Source organism: Benincasa hispida, unplaced genomic scaffold, assembly GCF_027475165.1.
Source record: "Benincasa hispida cultivar pf3 unplaced genomic scaffold, pf3_genome.v1.1 HicScf1004, whole genome shotgun sequence".
In the NCBI taxonomy this organism is placed as follows: Eukaryota; Viridiplantae; Streptophyta; class Magnoliopsida; order Cucurbitales; family Cucurbitaceae; genus Benincasa; species Benincasa hispida.
In genome coordinates this window covers 60633-79316 of record NW_028325306.1, presented here as the reverse complement: position 1 = coordinate 79316, position 18684 = coordinate 60633, and positions in this window count along the sequence as shown.

Here is an 18684-nt window from a genome sequence, read left to right as displayed (position 1 = left end):
TATGAGTGTTGCATGATCGCATGGCTTGCGCTGACAAAGGTTGCCCTTGCGGTCACTCTTAAGGGTTGCAATGAAATCATCTCCGCATTTTATCTATTTTCCCATACATTTATTTCATGTCAAGGTTTGTCATATCTCTACTTTTCATGCATATTCTCATTGTGTTGTCTGTTAGACAGGAGTAGGAGTAGGATTAACGTAGCAACCTCCCTTTTATTCTTTTATTTAAACCACCACATGCACATCACCTCATTCATTTTGCTACAAGTCCCTATGTTCCACCTTGGATTACCTGAGAAACTTGCGTTCGTGTTATACTTGGCATGAGTGCAAGAAAACTTGTGGCAGGACGCATGACTATCAACGCATATCTTAAGAACATGCATCATACCACGTCCGAGGGATTTTTGTTGTCGAGTAAAATTGACTTCCAAATTTCCGCCATCAGTACGTATATGGGATTCTTAGGACTTTGTATAGTGAAATTTAGGTTATATTAGGGAGATTTTCAAAAATAGAAAAATAAATTAAACTATTTACGCAAAATAGTAAAATTTAATATATTTGATAGAGGATGATAGAAGTCTATCAGTGATAGAAACTAATAGAAATCTATCATTGATACTATGTGACAGACGTTGAAAGAAGTCTATCAGACGTAAGTGTTTTTTTTTTTTTGTTATTTCTGGAAATTGTTTAACATTTTTTCTTTCTGTGAAAATTTCCTTTATAAATAACACATTTACTCCTTATATATATATATATATATCGGCAATAGAACTAAATAAAATACAAATAAAACTAAGATAAGCCAAAACAATATTTAAATCTAGAATCTAGGGACAAGAAGTGCCTTGAAAATTTCATAGGATCTTGAAGCTTCTATGAGGAATTTAACAACGATCCAAAAATGGTTTTTGTACCAATCTCCATGGTTGAAGGTAATAGCAAAGGACAGGAGCCTCTCTTCTAGAGGTTCGAAAACAATGCTTTTAGGATATGTCGTTCATGAGGAGCATGCTTTGTGGGACTATGATTAAATGTATGGCTAAGATTGATGACTTAGTACATTTGTGGAACATATGGTTTATCAATATTTCAACAATATTATACGAAGACAAAACGGCTTGTATAATCCAAATCAAAGGATGATACATTAAAGGAGATAGAACAAGGCGCATTTTACCCAAGTTTTTCTACACTCATGAACTTGAAAGAAATGGTGGCATCATTGTATGACAAATTTATTCGAAGGATATCTGACAGACTTATTTACGAATTCATTACCTATCGCAACCTTTGAGAAATTGGTGCACAACATTGGGATGTAACTGTCACACCTCGCCCCGAGCCCGCCTCTTGAGCCCGAGAGGAGGCGTGAAGGACCGCAAATACCACAATTTTATGATACCTACTGCCCATCTGAACCTCTTCACTCTCATAAAACCTTAAGCCAAAGATGTAAACAACAATTGTTTGACTAAACTCATTTTATTACAAACAGTATAACATTTATACAACTTTCAGGCTTAACTACAACATTTATATCGGCAACTCTAAAACCCGAAAGCGTGACTGTGGCTGTGGCAGACTTTAACCTTAGCAGCATCCTGGAACTCCCCACCTTTCGCTACCTGAGAAGAAAACATGAAAGAAAAGAATGAGCTTCAAGAAGCTCAGTGAGTGGTAAGCAACTTCTAAGTCTATTTCAACTCATAAAAATACAAGTATATCACAAATACGAGGTTAATACTCAAACCTCGTCTTGAATGAGTCTGTTCTCAACTCTATCTACACGTATGGTAGATAGTTAAACTGATACTAGTCATAATGAGTTTGTTCTCAAACTCTACCTACATACACGGTAGATAGTTAAAGTGATACTAGTCATAAACGCTTACTCTCTTGCGTATGTTTCCTATGTCTATTGACCCCTTGACCATCTTGTGAGGTTCTACTCCCGAGTTCAGGAACTAGGTCTATTGACCCCCTGACCATCCCACTCACATAATTTCATTCTCATTGTAAATTACTCATTCACAACATAAGCATACACACATATTCTAAAAGATATGCTTAAGACTTAAAGGAGATTACCACTCACCTTAGTAGGGTAGGAACCTTTCGCTCTAGAAGTTCCTTGGTTTCCTCAGGCTCTCTTTTGAACTCTAAATTTCATATTTAAATTTAAGTTTAGATTACACATCATTCTAAGCCTTATTTCGAGATACTTCCTTCTACAAACATGTTCTAAAATATCTCGGGAAGCTTACCTTAAAATCTCAGATCAGAACTCCTCGTGGTTTGGTCGTGTAAAACTCTTAGGTTTGAGAAAGAATTAGAATGCAGAATTCATTCAACAAAGATATGAATATATACAAGTGTACAAAGCATAGAAAAGGAAAATATCACAAAATATTTACAAGAATGGAAAACCCTAACTATAGAATTATAACACTTCTCCTCAAGTTGGAGCATATATGTTAATCATGTCCCAACTTGTTACATAGATAATCTATACGTCTTCCATCTAATTCTTTCGTGAAGATATCTCCTAATTATTCTCTAGTCTTCACATATCCTGTAGATACCAACCATTGTTGAATTTTCTCATGTACAAAATTGCAATCAACTTCAATATGTTTAGTCCTTTCATGAAATACTGGATTAGATGCAATATGAAAAGTTGCTTAATTATTACACCACAACTTTGTCGGTGTGGTGATTTCAAATCCCAACTCAACAAAAAGTTCATATATCCAAATCAGTTCACACACAAATTGTGCCATTGCTCTATATTCTGATTCTGCACTTGAACGTGACACCACATTTTGCCTATATTCTGATTCTGCACTTGAACGTGACACCACATTTTTCTTCTTACTCTTCCAATAAATCAAATTACCACCAACAAGAACACAATACCCTGAGGTTGATCTTCTGTCTTCTTCAGATCTTGTCCAATCGGCATATGAGAAATATTCAATATTAGTATGACCATATTCCTTATATAATAAACCACGCCTGGGAGCAGCCTTCAAATAACAAAGAATTTGTTCCAATGCAGCCCAACGATCAACTATAGGGCATGACATGTACTGACTCACAATACTTACTGAATAGGCTATGTCGGGTCGAGTCACTGTAAGGTAATTAAGTTTTCCCACTAACCTCCTATATCTTTTAGAATCTTTTAGCAATTCTCCATCTTTTGTGAGCTGTAAGTTTGGCATCATTGGGGTACTTCATGGCTTAGACCTTAGCTTTCTTGTTTCAGTCAACAAATCAAGTACATATTTTCTCTGTGATAATAGAATTCCTTTCTTGCTTCTTATTACCTCAATTCCTAAAAAGTATTTCAACATACCCAAATATTTTGTATGGAATTGAATATGAAGCTAGGTCTTTAGAGACTGGATACCTAAAGCATCATCACCAGTAATCACAATATCATCCACATATACGACCAACAAGATGACACCACCCTCGGATCTCTTAAAGAAGACTGAATGATCTGACATGCTCTTCCGCATTCCAAAGCTTTCAATCACCTGACTAAATTTTCCAAACTAAGCTCGTGGGCTCTGCTTTAATCCATACAAGGATTTACAAAGTCGACAACCATTCCATTCTCCCCCTGAGCAACAAACCTTGGTGGTTACTTCACATACACCTCTTCTTGAAGATCACCATGAAGAAATGCATTTTTAATATCAAGCTTATGTAAAGGCCAATGATTGATTGAAGCTAATGAAATAAACAACTGCATAGATGCCATTTTTGTTACAGGAGAAAAAGTATCAGCATAGTCAACGCCATAAGTTTGTGCGTATCCTTTCGCTACGAGGCGCACTTTTAACCGAGCAACAGAACCATCAGGATTCACTTTAACTGCAAACACTCATTTGCAACCGATAGCTTTCTTTCCTGTAGGGAGAGAAACTAAATCCCAAGTATAAATATCATGTAAGGCAGTTATCTCCTCCACCATTGCGATACACTAACCAGGATGAGATTTGCCTCACAAATAGTTTTAGGAATGGATACAGGCTCTAAGGATGCAATGAATGAACATGTGGAAGGCGACAAATGGTTATATGAAACAAAAAAGGAAATAGGATGAGCACATGTATGTTTACCTTTACGAAGAGCAATAGGAAGATCATCACTCGTTTCTGGATCCAATGACGAAGAAGACTCTGGTACAGGGCATGGAACTGAAGGAGGTTGTCCTCGAGTATAGACCTTAACGATGGGTGGAAGAGTAGAGGTAGCCACAAGTAGAAATGAATCAAGAAGAGGATCGGAGGGAGAAATAACTATGTAGATAAGGAAATCATCCTTTAATTCCTTATGCTCTCCCTGACTCTTATTCGAAGAGAATGACGGTGATGAAAAAAATGGGGTATGTTAAAAGAAGTGATATCAGAAGAGACGAAATATTTATTTAGACTAGGACAATAACATCGATATCCCTTTTGGACACGGGAATAACCAAGAAAAATACATTTTAAGGACTTTGGATCCAGCTTAGTATGCTGAGGCCGAACATCCCAAACAAAGCAGGTACAACCAAATATTTTGGGTGGAATGAGAAACAAATGTTGCTTGGGGCATAAAGTACGAAAAGGTATCTTACCCTTAAGGATGGAAGAAGGCATACGATTTATTAAAAAACAAGTTGTGGAAACAACATCAGCCCAAAAGAAATTTGGAACATGCATCTGAAACATCAAAGCTCTGGCTATCTCAAGGAGATGATGATTTTTTCGTTCTGCAACCCCATTTTTAGATGGAGTATCGACACAAGAAGATTGATGAAGAATGACATGGGCATCTAAATAAGACTGCAGTGTATGAGAGAAATATTCCTTAACATTATCACTCCGTAGGATTTTAAGAGTACCACTAAACTGAGTTTAAATTTTAGCATGGAAGTTACAAAAATGAGAAAGTAACTCAGAACGACTTTTCATTAAATATAACCACGTAACACGAGAATAGTCATCAATAAATGTAACAAAATACCTACCCTTTTTTAGACTCAACAGGACATGGACCCCAAACATCATAATGGACTAATTCAAAAAGAGCACTAGCTCGTTTATTGACTCGAGGATACAAACTCAAATGATGAAATTTAGCAAACTGACATCACTCACAATCTAAAGAAGATAAATGTTGAAGTTACGGACGAAGAATTTTCAACACAGAGATAGACGAATGACCCAAACGACAATGCTCTTCAAAGGGAGACGACACGCTTGAGCATGTGATGGCCATACGTGTTTGTGGTTCAAAGATGTAAAGACCTCCAAATTCATGCCCTTTACCAATAGTCTGTTTCGTCGTAAGATCTTGAAATATGATAACCAGGAAAAAAGAGACACAAAAATGAAGATCACGAGTGAGTTTACTGACTGAAATCAAATTAAACGAGAAATGCGGTAAATTTAAAACTAATGACAAAGAAATTGATTCAGTAAGATGAACGGTTCCTAATCCTAAAATAGGAGTGGAGGTTCCATCAGCTATAATGACATTAGGTGAAGAGGTAGATGTAGAAAGGTTAGAGAATAAACTGGGGTTACATATGGTCTGTAGCGCCAAAGTCAATGACCAATTTTGACGTGGAGGAAAGAAGGCATTTAGAAATATTACCTGTCTCTGCGATGGCCGTAATGGGAGTAGAAGATGATGCCCTCAATGACTCTTGATACTAGAAGATGATGCCCTCAATGACTCTAGATATTGCTAAAATTTAGCAAACTCCTCTGCAGAAATCGTAATTGACTTGTCAAGATTATCTGGAGTAGAGGCGACATCTGCAGAGGGTGATGGCATCCTTTGACCCTTATTCAACAATTTTCTGCATTACACTTCGTTGGTAGGTTTATGACAATATAGCACAACAACACTAGCGAGATTTGAATCTTTTGTTATTTGGTTGGACTTTGGAGCTATTCTATTAAACCCTTTTTATTACCTCTATAAACATTTGTGCGCCATATCAAAGCACTACTAGATTAGATGACGTAAATGCTTGTGTCTTTTCAGTACGAAGATTAAAGTGTATGCTTCTGCCAGAAGAACAATATTTTGAGCTTGGGACAACTCTTAGAGTTTGGCCATCTCATATTAGGTGCAAGACCTACTATAAAAAAACTCATGATAAACAACTTTTCATGTTGAGCCATTAGAATTTTTGGATCTGTGCTGATTGGCATCAAGGCATTAAATTCTGCACATGTATTTTTAACCTCCATAAAGTAGCTTGTAAGAGATTTTTCTCCTTAATGAGGTTGATATAGAGTCTTACAAACATCAAATACTCTATTAATATTATCTTTCCCTGAATAAAGGAAATCCAGATATTCCAATAGTTCCTTGACTGATTCGTAGTGATTTACTAGTTCAACAATTTCACGATCAATAGAATTCTTGATTTGTAGAAGCATCCTTGAATCGTCCCACCATCAAATCTTCTTATTAGCATCAATCGATGGCTCTTCTATGATGTAATCATCCATCTCCATGCTCTTAATAAAGTGGAGGACATTTGATCTCCATGAATAGTAGTTGGATCCATTCAACTTGTGTTCAGTTACTTTTGACATAATAAGAACAATTTCAGACATGACTACTGGTTTCTTATCAGTCATTACCTCAAAAAAAAAAAAAAAAGACATCGGACAGTAGAGAATCAAACCCTAATTTACCGAAGAGATGTCTTTACGAGCAGTGAGAATATCTATATATCCTAAACAAACACACCATCAAGAAGAGTTAACAACACTGAAGAAACCCACAGAAGAATAAAAAAACGATGGCGCACGCGCCTACATGAGTCGGTGTGTAGATGGACGACAAGTTAGAACAATCGGCGCGTGAGCCTCACGCATTGGTTAAATGGCAACCAGACTTTGGGGTTTTGTAGTGGGCGGCTAGTCCTCGTTGGATTGGGTGGTGTTCGAAAAAGTTTTTTTTCCCGACGGCAGGGCTGATGACTGCAGCGGCAGTGGCTAATGACGGCGAACGAACGAAGATGGTGACTGTGAGCAAAAGTGTAAATTAATCTCTCACAAAACCCTAAAAGTATCACAAACGGGTTCTAAATTCTCAAATCTAAGGTTTCACAAAAACCCTAAGTTTTTTTAGAGAGCTCTAATACAATGTAAAACACTTAGTTTTTGAGAAATAAATCAGAATGCAGATTCATAACACCCAAAGATATGAATATATTACAAGTGTACAAGCATAGAAAAGAAAAAATATCACAAAATTTTTACAAGAATGAAAATCCTAATATAGAATTATAACAGGCCGGAATCATCTGATCATCAAGATGGCCCATGCTTACCCGAGACTCGATCCCTTCTGTAATTCTTCACTTTCAGCCTTGATTCCTGGAGCTTCTTCTTTGCGACACTTTTGAAAACTAGACTCTCAGAGTTTTCAGGTGGCTTTGAAATCACTCAAAACACACGAGTATTCTGGGAGAACTCCTCATCCCAAGTTGATGCTACTTTCGACAACATCTCCTCCTCTTGGAACCTTTTGATGTTGGCATGGTCTTGCTACCAACGCATGCCCTTTGATCAACGCATAGCTTCCTCTGAATCTGCCTTCTAACACTCTTCCTAGTGTTCTTTCAAGAGGATTTCGGGTTATGAACCGAAGAGAAGATTTGTGGTGGTATTTATAGGCCAAAGGAACCAATCCTTCTCATCTTACAAGGCTTCCAATGCATGACACCTCCTTCTTTAGAAACTTTTGGAGTGTTTGCACCAAGCTTTGCCACCACCCTACTTCTCTTGCCATTGACTAATCCATTCCCTCTGACTTCATTGAATAGCTCCATCGTTTAGTTAATATTTCGCTGTCGCTTATCATCAGCCCTCTCGCTGTTTCCATCGTGTAGCGTTCGTGCCCCTTGCATAGCACTTACGCCCCGACGCACAGCTCCATCATCTAGTTGATTTGTTGTTACGATTCGCTGTAGTGTATCTTCATTTAACGTCTCGCTGTCGCTCATCGGGTAATGCTGACGCCTATCGTCTAACGCATCATGCCTATCGTCCAGCGCGTCCGCTTATTATGTAGTGCCATTGTGTAGCGCCTGCGTCTATCGCATGATGTCCATCGTCTAGCAATTCGCTTATTGTGTAGCGACCAAGCTCATCATTTAGCGCAATCATCTAGTGCTATCATCTAGCACTTATGTTGATCGTGTAGCACCATCGCCTATCGTGTAGTGCTATCGTTTAGACTTGGCATTATTTAGCGCCGCATGAAACTACACGATCATCGCCCGCAACACTCAACGCCTAGTGCCATGTTCGTGATATAGTCAGCACGCTTGTTAAGCTCAATGCCTAAGCCTTGGGTCATTTTTTAGTCTCTCGCTCTCACTCACGCATCCCTCATTATCCGAATGCATGAGAAACCTTTGGGCAGTGCCTCTTTGCCAATACTTCTCAACATGCATCCATACCTCACAAGATCAACTCATGGTTGTCCTTGGCCTCAATGCTTAATCTCTTATAACCTCTAAGAACTTAGTTTCATTAGAGCCTCATGCGTTAATATTTCCTAACACCAAACACATGGTTTCTTTTGACTTCATACTTAGCCCAATTTTACTAGTTAAGGCTCAACTCAAAGCTACTCAACAAACTTATTCAAACACTTAGAAATTTTCCTTCTCTTCAACATAGGATTTAACTTATACTTAGTTAATTTCCTTAATTACCGGCTTAAGTAGGAAAATTGAATTGGGTTTCACGGCGACTTAGTGATCTTAAGTGATGTATTTTTTCCCATGAAGGTGAAAGATTATTTCTTTTAAAGGTATAAATTATAAGATTATGTACTATTTTTTTCTTCCTAGAATTTTTTCTCATGAGATTTATTCCTAGTAAGACTTTAATGAGCCATATTTTATATTTATAATGGGCATCAAAGGGGGAGTATTATAAATATTATAATAATAATAGATACCCGTTAGTGCCAAAGCTTGGTGTCTTAAAGGCCAAATGACATTCTCCTACTACACCATCTGTCTTCAAACGTATAGTCTATATGTCTTATGAGTACACATCCTTAGTGTCTAACTAATTCCACCTCCTACTTGCCAATTCTCCTCCAAATAGTGGTCATTTTATGGATTTTGTAAGGTGGTGAAGATTGATGAGAAATCCAAAAAGATTGGAAAATTAGTGGAGAAATTTTCATAATTTCACTGTTTTATTTTATATTCTTTTTGTCATTTATTTCTATTATATATTATATGTATTTATTATTATATTATAATTTTTTCCATATCCGTGTTTCGTTATGCACTCCGATTTTACAATAACATGGTGTATTTTCATCTTTTATTACGTATGCAACGTTGAAAAGGTAATCATAGACTGGGTCCACGACTCTCCTAAATCGTGTACCCGACACCCGACTGAGTGGCTCTTTTTGGAGATTTAGCCCAATGGCTACCACTAGAAGTGTGCTAAGTTAGTCACAAGGAAACCTAAAAGTTCTTCCGAACTTTTGACTCTATAAACTTTGATGGCTTGCTTGTTTAGCTTGTCCCCTCTTTGAATGTGTACAGTTCAAGCAAGAAAATGGCTAGCATGACTGAAGAACCACTATGAAGGGGACAATATAAGTTACACAAGAATATGACCAGAGATATATATTCTTCTTCATGCATATAGTACTGGTCAGGTCCCAAAAGCCATCCGCGATCTTCTCCCTTCACTTTCTTCCCCATCTCAAACCTTCCTTTCTTTCTGACTTTCTCTCACAATCGCTGTTTCCCGCCTATTATCGTGCACCGTTCTTCCTGTCGCTGCTAACCATAGGTAATGTTTTTATTTCAATATATGAGATTGTGCTTCATAGATCTAGTATTTTATTTAAATGAGTGCATAAAAAATTAGAGATTTGATCTATTTTGGTTGAAAATTTGGTAGATCTAGTATGTGAAGTTTGTTTTGTATATGATTTGAATATTTTTTTTCTTTTGTAGTTTAATATTATAAGTTAGACTGAAGATTTGGGATGTAGTTGGTTTTTTTTTTTTAAAGAAAATATTTGGACTCTTTTGATTGGTCATAAAATAATATTTGGATTGTTTGGAGTTTTGATCTATTTGGACTGTTTGAACAGTTTAAAAGAGAAAAAAACTTTTTAGACTGATCATAAAATAGAGTTTAGATTATCTTTTGAAATGATGTTGGATTGGACTATTAGTATTAACGTATTAAGTTAGACTTTTTGCGTCCTAAAGATTTAGTCATTCTCACTACACCAAATGTTACTTTTTATAGTATTGAAGCATATCATTTATTCAAAAAAGCTATTAAGAGGTTGAAAGGAAAGGGCGAAAATGAATTTTTAGTCTCCCGCTCTTGGCATGTACGAAATTTGATTTATCTTTAAGGTAACACTTGAAAATTCCCTTTTCTTCTTTACAATCTATTCAAATCCATCTCTCCCTCGCATTGAAACCCTCTCTCTCGTTGTTTTAGTCATAAAAATTCTAGTCTCTTGCTGGCCATATCCTCACGTCAGGGACTCATATGGAGCTTATGCATAGTGGAACAAGTGGGAGAACCAAAATCCCTTCTTAGAGTGTGATCTATTTCATCCACAAGCTCTTTTCTCTTATTCTAGGCAAGTAGTTCTTCATCTTCTTGACCTTATCTTATCAAACACTCAACTTTCCACTTTTTTCATTTCTCTACATATCTCCCCATTTTCATCTTCATTTCTCTCCTATCAATGTCTCCGCCTTTCATCGCTAATGTGGATGTTTCCCCCATCATTGCATCTTCTCCGCTAGAGATCGGTTGTGTTTCTACTGTGTATAGCGAATTCCAAGCCCACCGTATCGATCAACCTTTCCCTTTTCCCTCTGTTCTCAAAAACCCCTTCAAAATCCTCAATGGTCCTCCTACCTCCGCCGCCAGCAATCCGAGTGATTATTATCCATAGATCATTTACTTTCTCTTATGTTTTTGGAGTTTCTAGCCTTCATAAAGTGTTTTGTTTTGTACTCTATTTGGTAACTGAGTTAATTGATGTCTCGAAGGAAGAGTAATGACATGCATTGAGTTTTGTATGTTCTTTTACTATGTTTTGCTGATGATTGTAAATCTCGCTTTTCTTTGGAACTTGAGTTTTACTGAATGCGTTTTGAGGCCAGTTTCTACTTCTTAAGAATTTAGAGTGTTTGAGTTGTGTGTTATATACGCGTGTAGTCAGATTGCGAAGCTGTTTCCTGGTCTTTTTGGCCAACCATCGGTAATCATAGTGCCAAGTGATTCCAATTCGGTGCAGATGAATAAGAAATTGAAGATTGAAGTTGTCTAGTTTGGTGGCCAAGCACTGAGAGGGCATAATGCGATTTCTGGACTATTTGGTAAGGGATCTCATTGTGTCCACATTTATAAATCAAGAATAAATGTTCGTTTCTTTATTCAAGTCGTGGCTAATTAGCAGCTTCTACGATTTTGGTGAAGATTACCTACAGGTTCATGCAAAAGGAAGCACGTTGTATGATTTCAAGGGTGGTCCTGTAGGGATCATGAAATGTAAATATGTAGAACTGACTGCATAATTTATCTATCCATATCGCAATAAGGTTAATTTTCATGAAGGGATTTCTAGCTTTCACTTGTTAGAATTGTTAGTGTTAATATGTGCAGTCCTGATGCAAAGTGATTGCCATTTGAATGCAATTCTCGATTTAAATGCATTTTTCTTTTATCAGGGTGGTTTTGATATGATATGCAGTGGGAGGGATAAGATTGAAACTCCAATTAGGTGAAACTCTTTCTTCCATTTTCATTTTGAGACATCTTAGTTGTAGTCAAGGCATTAATTGACAGTTCGGTTCTATTTTCAGTTTAAGCAAGCTGAAGAAACTGCTCAGAAACTTGATCTGGATGGCCTTGTTGTAAATGGTGGAGATGATTCCAACATAAATGCCTGTCTCCTCGCTGAAAACTTTAGGTATTTTTCAGAACTATGAAATTTGTTTATTGCCTCCCTCCTTTTTGCTCTCTCTTTCTCACTCTCATGGTCATATATGGATAAGCTATTATATGTTATCTTTATTGCAGAAATATAAGGTTAAGTAATTAATGACTCTATGGTACAATTTTTTTTGTGTGCAAAGACTCTGTTATTTATTTTCCCCTTATTTTTGTTGTTTACAAATTAGGAGTAAGAGTTTGAAAACCCGAGTGATTGGTTGCCCAAAAACTATTTATGGTGATCTCAAATGCAAAGGGGTCTCCACAAGTTTTGGATTTGAAACATGCAAGGTGCTCATTTTTCTTCATAACTACTTTAGAATTCATATTTCGTTTGGACTCAACTTTGGTGACTGTTGCAAAGTTGAAGTAGTTTTTTCAAGAATTCAAGGAAAAAATGGAATGTCGCATTCATGAGATGAGACTCTTAATAGGCTCTGTTGATGTTTATGCAGATATATTCAGAAATGATTGATAATGTGATGGTTGATGCTCGATCTATAGGAAAATATTACCACTATAAGCATTTTGCTTAATGAAATTGAAACTAAAAATAGTTCTGATGTGTTGACATTTTCATAATAATTGAATTATTGATATTACCAGTATTTCAAGTTCATATATGTCCACTTTTTTAAAAATATATATTTATAAATAAATAAATAATATCAATAATAAAGCTCATCTTGTTGCTTCATCTGTAAAAAAACAGAGCACTTCTCTCTATTTAATTTTATTAACTTTCTCTATTTGATCTACTTAATGTGAGATTGTACTTTTTCATTGTTGTGATGTTGTGATGTTAATACCTTTTTCTTTCTCACTCAAGTTTCAAGTTTATTATCATATGGCAAGTGTACATATATCAACAGTTGGACAACTTATGGGTCGTGCTGCTTCTCACATCACACTGGAGTGTGCTTTGCCAACTCATCTAAATATTACTATTATTGGAGAAAAGGTAGCTGCTTTATTTAAACTACTTAAGATAGAAATCTTTGTCAAGGAGGACATTTATCTCCACATGCTTTACCAGATAGAAATCTTTGTCAAGAAGGGCAATTACCTCCATATGCAGCCCTAGGGTTGTTTATTCTCTTTGAGAACTAGATTTTGTCTCAGTAATAACTAATAATCTCTGCAATAGATACTCTCATGTAACCATGAAAATTGAAATTGTTGAGTCAGTTAATATATCCTGTTTTAGAATTTCATCTTCTTGCATTTTTACATGGAATGGTAAATATCAAACAAGACTTAAGGGTAAAGATGAAAATTTGTGATAAACAAAGGATTCATGGAATTTGGTTGAAACTTTTAATATGGTGCAATGGAACTAAGTATTGACATCACATATCATATTCAATTGCCTAAGTGATACCGGATGCCTTTTTTGTCAGCTTTGAAAAAATTGTTCTCTACCACCTAGTTGTAGTTGATTAATGGAGATTTATTGGTTTTGAATATATGCAGGCGAAAAAATTTCTAGACAAAAATTAATGTGTTTTGAATGTTGACTCATTTATTAATAGAGCTTTAGTTTATAGGGTACATCGAATTTACAATGTGTTTTGCAAGTTGCGGCTAAGAAGCTTACCTTGAAAAACGTTACAGAATACATTGTCGATGTAATTAGTAAACGTTCTGAACTTGGTTATTAATTATGGTGTTGTACTTGCTCCCGAGGGTCTGATGGACTTCATTCTGGAGGTATCTCTCTTGTTATTGTAACTAATTCTGTTTATTTCTTTTGGTTGTATGCTCACTATCCACTAAATCCAAAATTCTCGGGATCAATATGTCATTCTTGAACTGATATCATTTATAACCCACTTTCTACATGTGGAACATCTTATTTCGTAAGTCAATGAAATTCTTGCCCATGATATTATAGATGAGGATAGGATATAGAAAAAGAAACTTACTATTCAATCTCATCACCTTTTTGAATTTTTCCCACAAGAAATCCAAGAACAATTGTTGCTTGAAAGACATCCACACGACAATGTCAAGGTAATTGTTTTTTCTTTTTGTTTTATACATGTCTTTCCATGAAACTGAGTTGGGAAAGAGAAGGCAAAAAGGTGCATATAATGGGTGGCCAATTCAAGGGGTAGTCACATTTCTTCTGGTACTTATTCTATTCGTGCTTGAACTTTTGCTGTTTTACTTAAACGCTCTTGTTTAATAATTTAGTGATAACACATATTATATTTAGCACTTGGGTAGTAGGCAAATCAGTTGAGATCTAAAAAACATGCATGTTGGTAAATGCATTAAGATCTTTTAAATTCATATTTGATAATTAGCAGGTTACCAAGTATCTAGACTTCCATTATGAACTCGTAAAGAAAATGGCCAATCAAGTGATGGGTTAGGCTTACAGCTAATTAACTTTCAAATGTAAACTTACAAATGGTACGAGCGAATGGCCACAAAATGATATGAAAAAAATTGTACTTTACTGGTTAGTACTCTGTGTGTTATCTCTATTTATTTCTTCTTTTGACTTATAGGTACGAAAGGATGTGTGGTTTACCCACGAACTTTGATTCAACTTATTGCTATGTTTTGGGTTACACTATTGGAGCTTTCCTCCAGAGTGGAAAAACTGGACCAATATCATCAGTCTGTCTGTCCCACTGCCTGTACCTTCTGATCATTTTAGTCTCTAACCTTTTAACCTTCCATTCTTTTTCTTGTTATCAGTTTCCTCCATAGATTTTTTCTTCGTTTCTATTACCTGTAAGTTAGTTATGCATACCATGTAGGAAATTTGGCTGCTCCAGTTGAAGATTGGATGGCTGGCGGAACTGCATTGACTTCGTTAATGGACGTGGAGAGGAGACACGGTATGATTTCATCATGAAAACGTGCATTCCTTTTCTCATGTTTTCTTGAATAGCAAATAATTTTTTTTCTAGAATATTTTTTATGGGGAATAAGAAGGGAAATGACAAACAGAGTATCAATAATCTAGCCAAAATTAGAACAATGGAGTTCACTAAAAGAAAAGAAAATGAAAGATGAAAAAAAAAACTCCCCAATCTATATTAAAAAGACAACAGTTTTCTAGTTGATGAAACTTAAAGTTTATTTTTTTCTTTTTTTGAGTATCTAAGTATCTTACTAGTTACTAACACAATACTATAAAGACTAGTCAAGGTGCATATAAGATCAGAAAAATAAGGACAAAAGTGGAGTATCATCATGTTTTTTGTCTTTCTTTTCTCTTAACAATTTGGAAAGGTTTTGGATTGATAGAACATTTTCATGAAGTCTAGTTTAATATTTATCATTTGATGATATCTTTCTAAAGGCAGAATTCGTTTGGCATGTAAGTTCAAGCCTATGATCAAGAAGGCAATGGTGGAACTAGATGGTAATATGATCTCTTTCTAAAGCAAATTACATTTCCTTTAATCTCCTTCACAGTCTTATAATTTACGCCGCTCCATTTGTCAAGTGAGGAGGTCAGATCAGAATCCTACCATTAATTATGCAAGTTCAGATCTAAAAGAAGAATGGAGCAGGTGATATGAATATAGGTATCTTACACAACCAAATTATTGAAAATCAAACCTATTTTTCAGAATTTGGATAAGATATTTTAATTAAGTCTCGGTCAAATTCCATATTTGGAAGTGAGATATCTAACTTCTTTGTAGTTTCCATTCTTCCATGAATTATTAGGAATATGTTGAGTTCATTGTAATGTCTAATTTTGTTGGTGTATATATTTGCTCAGTATTGTCTTGTAAGTGGCCGGTCGGTAAAATCACAGACGAAGCTTTATGGTATTTCTTTTAATTATTGGAAAAAGAGGGCGCCTGGGTATGTTCTCGAAAGGGAAGATAGAGGTAGTACTTCGAATGGCGAAGAGAGGCGGCTCGACAAAGAAGGAATGGGAAATCGTCAAAGATGACTTCTTTGTTGGGGAAACGAAGGGCTAGTTCTCTCTCTCTCTCCATCTTATGGTATTTCACTTGATTTCTCTCTTCTTGTCTTTCTTTCTTCTTTTTCTTTCTTATTTATATATGTTTCTTCTTCTATCTTCTCCATCTCTTGTTTAATTTTCTCCATTCATATTATTTTATCTCAATATCTTTTTGTTTTTCTATTTTCTTCATCTCATTTCCATTGATACTCCTTTCTTCTATTTCGCTCTCTCTTTTTGTTTGCCCTTTGTTAAAATTTGATACTTCATGTATTATTATTTAGTTTATAGCTAAATGTCATTAAAGATAAAATATTGAAATATTAGTTAAGTAACTTGGTCATTAGTGTTGCGTGCGTGTATCATTAGTGTGGGTGTTAGTTTAAACAATATAAAAAATTGTTACGACAGTTGTATTTGGTTAGTTAATCATGTAATTTTTTGCTAGGTTGAATTACTTCATCTTTATCCCCAATTCAAGTTTTGGAGTAGAAGAACACACTAAAAGGTATGAAAAAGTTGTAGTGATCTTTTACCTTCAGCCTATTAAATTTGAGTGATTTAATCACATATTAACTCTAAATCTTGCTTAGAATATTTTTCTATCTTAAAATCCAGCTCTTTATCATTGTTTTAAAAAATATTTGAATTAGTCTTTGTCAAATATTATGTCACACTTGAGTTTATGACTTTTCTGTTCCTTGATTTCTTGAAACTAACTGATCTTTATTTTTTGACTTATTTTATTTATCTTTTAATCAATTCTTTGATTGATTAGCTGTTTAGGATTGTGCTTTATGATTCTATAGGGCATGGACAAAGAAAAGGAGATGACATTTTAATTCGTGGGTATTTTCGTCTCCAAAATAGAATCTCAAATTAAAGTCCTAAGTTAGTAGGTGACAAATCAGAATTGGAATTGACTAAATATATCAAGTGGAGATAAAAATTCACTTTAACTTTTTGTATTTTATACTCATGCTCCTTTGCCTTTTGCATAATCTTTTTTTGTTCTACACAAGCCAATGGAGGATTTTTCATGAGTGCAAGTCACACAATCTAGGTGGACCTGAATACGATTGGGGTACTAAGGTGATTTTTTTTATTGCAAAATGTTAGTTGAAAATGCAACCTTTATAGTTAATTACATGAAATTATTGGTAAAAATGCAACCTTTTGATGAAGCATAATGTTTTTATTGCAAAATGTTAGTTGAAAATTATGACCTTTTATCTTATAATCCATGATAATTACAATAATGATGTATCTATGTTTATCTGACTTGAATGCATTTGACTTTTCAGTTTACTTATAGTAATGGGCAACTTGCACCTGAATCAATTACAGACAAAATATATGGAAACACCATTTCTGTAAGTACACGTTGTAATCTTTGTGATTGGTTCATTTTGTTATTTTTTTCGTTCAGTTTCTTGTTTACTTTCAAAGTAGTCAATTTTCTTTTGTACATTTTTATTCTTTTCTTGTTTATATTAAAGTTCACTTTGAGTCGTATGGGTCCTCAGTCCTCTTGTGAAATACCTATTTATTTGTTTTGCTATTCTTACATTCTCACTTCTTGGTGGAAACTAAAAATCCCATAGAAAGTTCATTTATATACTTGGTTGGTTCTTTGGGAACTATTAATACCTTCCACGTCTTGCAAAAAAACATCCTATATGTCTTAGGCCTGAAGTGGCAAGTTTTGTGGAGCATAGCCGAGTTCTAAACATTTACCATGGTTGTCCTTTTTCGACTAGAGTCTCGAGATGTTTTTGGTTGGGATTTGTTTTAAGCCTTTTCTTTTTGCTAAGGTTACGTTTTCATCCGATGTTGGTGGAGGCCTTTATCTGTATGCAATTTGATTAATTGCATGGAGACCAAATGTGTTTTAAATGAAAATTTTCGTTTCATTTAAAAAGAACATATTAAAAATTGATGATACTCTACCTTGATAGGATTTTTCTTAGTAGTGATTGAATCAATACAAAGTTTAAACTCTTAAGGGACTAAGGCTTCGTTTAGAATTGTGGTGAAAGTAGGAAAAAGTGATTTTGAATAATTGATTCAAAGTGTTTGGAAACTTTTTTTTAAAATTTTTTTTAATTTATACAAAATCAATTTCAAAGTTCTTTGATTTTCAAATCTCCTCAACTGTAGCTTTTGATTCTAGATTCCTGAACAATCAAAAACAATTTCTTTCCATTATTTTCCTTTTTTTTTTTTTCATGCAAGTCCTTCTGCAGTTACATATCTTTTGTACAATTCTAGAATTGCTAAACTACATGTTCCAAGCACAAACATCAAGCTTCCTCCTATGATTTTATTTTATTATTTTTTCTGTTGGTTAAGTTTTCTATTTTTTTTTTTTTGAGTTGGACCTCATTATCTTCAAATTGTCTATTTTTTCTTTGTTTAAACCTCATTATCTTCTTTACCACTCTTCTTTACCATAGAAATTTTAAATAAAGACATTAAAGAAAGAAAGCATCTCTTTTGAGGAGTAAATAGAGAGAAAAATAAGGATTACAAGTTTCCAGACAGTATATGAATAAAAATAAAATTTAAAAGAAATCTTCATTTAGAAAGATCTTAATATAAAAATGGAACCAAACTCTTTTTTATTATCTTTCTACTTGTATTATTTCGCTCCCTATTCTTTCGGCTCTCTCACTATTTCACTCTTTTTCTTTGCCTTCTCTCCCATAT